The sequence below is a fragment of the Sciurus carolinensis genome, chromosome 7, assembly GCF_902686445.1.
Source record: "Sciurus carolinensis chromosome 7, mSciCar1.2, whole genome shotgun sequence".
NCBI classification, from domain to species: domain Eukaryota; kingdom Metazoa; phylum Chordata; class Mammalia; order Rodentia; family Sciuridae; genus Sciurus; species Sciurus carolinensis.
Genome location: NC_062219.1, coordinates 102,391,406 through 102,396,164, shown reverse-complemented (window position 1 = coordinate 102,396,164; position 4,759 = coordinate 102,391,406).

Below are 4,759 nucleotides of genomic sequence, written 5' to 3'. Positions count from 1 at the left end.
TCAGGGCTCAAGGTGAGGCAGAACATCGTGGTGGAAGAGTGTGGCAGAGGGAAGCAGCTCACATGATCTAGAAGCAGAAAAAGAGAGAGAGGGAGCAAGTAAGCTCCACTTGCCAGATACAAATATTTACTCCAAAGCCCCCCACAATTCCCCACCTCCTCTAGCCACACCCCACCTGCCTTCAGTTACCACTCAATTAACCCCATCAGGTGATTAATTCACTGATTAGGTTAAGGTTATTGTAACCCAATCATTTCTTACCTGAACCTTCTTGCATTGTCTCACATGTGAGCTTTTTGAGGACACCTCACATCCCAACCATAACAGAAATTATTGTGACATTTTGCTTTTTAATTAGTTAGTCATCTCTTTTTTTCTTTTTTCTTTTTAGTTAAACATGACAGTAGAATGTACTTTGGCAAATTATACAGATGTAGAATATAACTTATTCTATTTAGGATCCTACTTTTGTGGTTGTACATGATGTGGAGTTACCCTGATTTTGTATTCAAATACAAGGCTAGGAAAGCTATGTCTGATTAATTCTACTGTCTTTCCTATTCCCCTCCTCCCTCACATTCCTTCATTTCCCTTTGTCCAATCCAGTGTATTTCTGTTATTCTCCTCCAAGCCTCCCTTGTTTTGGGTTAGCATCCACAAATCAGTGAGAAAATTCAGCCTTTGGTTTCTGGGGATTGGCTCATCTCATTTAGCATGATATTCTCCAGTTTCATCCATTTACCAGCAAATGCCATTATTTCATTCTTCTTTATAGCTGAGTAATATTCCATTGTGTATATATACCACATTTTCTTTATCCATTCATGTGTCGAAGGACACCTAGGTTTTCCTTCTGTAGCCTTGACTCTTATTAGTTGAGCTGCTATAAACATTGATGTGGCTGCATCACTGTAGTATGCTAATTTTAAGTCCTTTGGGTATAAACTGAGGAGTGGGAAAATTGGGTCAAACAGTGGTTCCATTCCAAGTTTTCTAAGGAATCTCATACTGCTTTCCATAGTTGTTGCACCAGTTTGCAGTTACACTAACAATGTATGAGAGTACCTTTCTCCCCATATCCTTGCCAACATTTATTATTACTTATGTTGTTTATAATTACTGTTCTGATTGGAGTGCAATGGAATCTCAGTGCAGTTTTAATTTGCATTTCTCTATTTTCTAGGGATGTTGAACATTTTCTCATATGTTTTTTGACCATTTGTATTTCTTCTTCTTTGAAGTATTCAGTTCCTTTGCCCATTTATTGATTGGGTTGTTTATTTTTCTGGTGTTTTTTTGAGTTCTTTGTATATCCTGGAAATTAATGCCTTATCTGAGGTACCAGTGGTAAAGATTTTCTTGCATTCTATAGAATCTCTGTTCAAATTCTTGATTGTTTCTTTTGCTGTGAGGAAGCTTTTCAGTTTGAAACCATACCATTTATTGATTCTTGATTTTACTTCTTGCACTTTAGGAGTCTTATTGAGGAAGTCAGTTCCTAAGCCAACATGTTGGAAAGTTGGGCCTAATTTTTCTTCTAGTAAGTGCAGTGTCTCTGGGTCTAATGCCTATGTTCTTGATCCACTTAAAGTTGAGTTTTGTACAGGGGTTCAGTTTCATTCTATTACATATGGATTTCCAGTCAGTTATCTCTTATAGAAACTTATAAAGACTTTCTAGTAAAATTAAGTTTTAAAAACTCTTAGTAGCTGAAAGAATAGTTGAACTATAACTCAGGGTCTCCAAAGTATACCTGTCTTCTGTAGAATATAATTCTGATTATTTGTTTGGTTCTCAAAATTTATTTCCAATAATAAATCATTTAGAAAGCTATTTCTCAAAACAATGTACACAGAAATTACCTGAGGACTTTTTAAAATACTGATGCTGATAAGGTAGGTTTGGGGCAAGGTCTTAGATTCTGCTTTTTTAACAAGCTCACAGACAATACTGATATTTCCGGCTCAAAGGACACACTTTGGCTGGCAAGAATTTGGAATGCTTAGCTACTACACTTCTGAAGGAAAAGATTTCTTAAAAAGACAAGAGAAAGCCAGGTGCAATGGCACCTGCCTGCAGTCCCAGCTTCTTAAGAGGCTGAGGTGGGAGGGTCATTTGAACCCAGGAATTTGAGAATTTGAGACCAGTTTGGACAACATGGTGAGACCTCATCTCAAAAAAGAAAAAGGGGGGAACTATAGAGTCATTTCACCAAAACATACACCATGTACAATTTTCCAATACCAAATTTACTAACCTATCTCGAGGAAGTCTCCAAGCATTCCTTCTTTATCCGCTTCAACTGGAGCCGTCCCTTTCCTTCCCTGAGCCCAGCCTCTCTGCCAGTGCTGTGGACTGCAGACACAATCTCCAGTTCCGGAGCCTGTCTGTCGGTGCTCCTCCCTCTTTTGTGCCCAACCCCTTCACATCTGCCAGCCAATTGTCATCCCCACTTACTGGTATTCACACCACATTCACTCTCCCACCTTCAAGTCTTCATGCTTTCTCTTCGCATTGACTATCTTTCTCATTTTTATGTAGAGAATTCCTACCTCATCCTTTGCATCTCAGTCTAAATGTCCTTAACTCAAGAAATCCTTGCTTGAACCCTTCTGCGTCACAGTTTAATAAGTACTCTTTAAACTCTGTCATAAACAATGAAAGGTAGCATATATTAGAGCTTACTCTTTACCAGGCCTTTGTGATTGGAAGCTTCTAAAATGACCCCAAATGATTTTCATGCATCAGGACTTGTTGCCTTATAGAATCTCCTAGTTTTGAGTAACTTGCTTCTAACCAATAGAAGCCCAAAACATGGAGATTTCTTCTGTGATTTGGTCACAAAAAATTCTGACTTCCATCTTAATAGCAGAATCTCTTCCTTGATGACTAATGAAGCCTAGTGCCATGTTAGAAACGCCCAGGCAAGGAACAGATATCTGGGAACTGAAGCCCTTAGTTCAACATCCCCAAGACACATGAGTCCCGCCAGTGATTACTGAGTAAACTTGAAGGTGGGTCCTTCCCCAATTTAAACTTTACAAGAAGCCCTATCTCTGTAACATCTTTTTTTTTTTTTTTCTCATAATGATAGCCTTTAATATCTCAAAAGGAAAATAAGATGTCTGTAACGTCTTAATTGCAGTCTTGTAAGAGACCTTAAATAGAGGACCTAGTTAGGCTCTACCTGAATCCCTGACCCAAAGAATCAGTAAGATAATAGACAAATAAATAAATTTTATTATCATTTAAATTTTAGGTTGGTAAGTTATGTAGTAATAAATAAAATAGTACCATTCTATGCGTTCTCATCTATAAGCTAATCCTCACAGCAACTTTGTCAGATGGAATACCTGTTTTACACACAAGAAAACTGAAGTAATTCAACTTTCCCACATCACAAGACTGGTAAGGGATGGAGTCAGTATTTGGAACTGTCATCAGGCTCCAAAGTCTGTGCTGTTAACACCTTCACTTTGCACGAAGGCAGTGGCTGTATCTGATTTGTTCACACTTGTAGCTGCATTCTCAGGCACAATGCTTGGCACATAATAGATTCTCTGTAATTAATTAATTAATTCAGAAAATTGTTAAGTGAATGATGAATGGATTTTTGTTGTTGTTCATGCAATGGAAATTTATGAGTGTTTTTTGGAAGTATAACCGTAACTGTTTGCTCTCCAAGGACTTTTTTGTTTTGTTTTATGATACAGATTCTTTAGATGTAGAATGGAATATGTACTGATTGACTGAAAATTACAGGTGCATTTTATTTTCGTGTGTCAAATAGCATAATGTAAGCATTATGGAGGTCACATATGAGATTTTAAATTACATAAGGGTTACATTAAAAGGGGTAAAAGGAATAGTTAACATTTATTTTAATGATATGTTTATTGAACTCAATATGTTTATGTTATTATTTAAAATTTAATTGACATAAAAATTAGTGATATATTTTACATTCAGAGTAAGTACTAAATCTTTGAAATCTGGTCTTCTACGCTTTCAGCATATTTCAAGTGCTGAAAGTTGGATTTGCCCTATTCAAAGCACCTGATAGGCTCTTGAACTTATTGACATAACAAGAACTTGTCATGACAAGAATTGTCTTGACCCATGACAGTGCAGGTGTCGAGGAGACTCAGAAGGAAGGTTAGCCTTTGGGAGTCGACAGAGTTTCCATTCCCTTTGAGTATCCCTCTGGTCTGATCTCTAGAAACAGTTCAAAATAAAAACTGAATTTTAGTGTCAGAGATTATCTTAAAGTTGCTCTTTAATTTCAGATAGAAAATAAATAACTTCTCACCTTGAATGGTGGCCTAAGAAAGGGGTTTCTGCATGTGCTATTGTGTTTCTAAAATCTGGGCACCTGAACCTGCCATATCGTATCAGGTGAAACGAACGAAAAGTTAGGAGAATGGAACTGCCAGTTTTTATGTTCTTGAAGGTGAAACAGGAGAAGATGGCCCCTTAGCAAAGACTATGTCGAATCTTTGGTTGTACAAAGTTATCAAAAAGCCAGCAAGGCCAGGAGCCAAACGGGCAGAGGTCAAGTGAAGCAGACAGGTTTTACTTCCAGTTGACCCCACTGGAACCCCTATCTTATGACTGTGGATTTTTCCACTGTATGGAGTTGAATGGGAAGTAGAGTCTGTCTTTTACCATAGAAGCCAAAACACCCAGATGCTTAATTTGGAAGGGTTTTTGCAGCTCTGGCACGGATGATCACAAGATATGGGCTAAGTTGATTAGATGC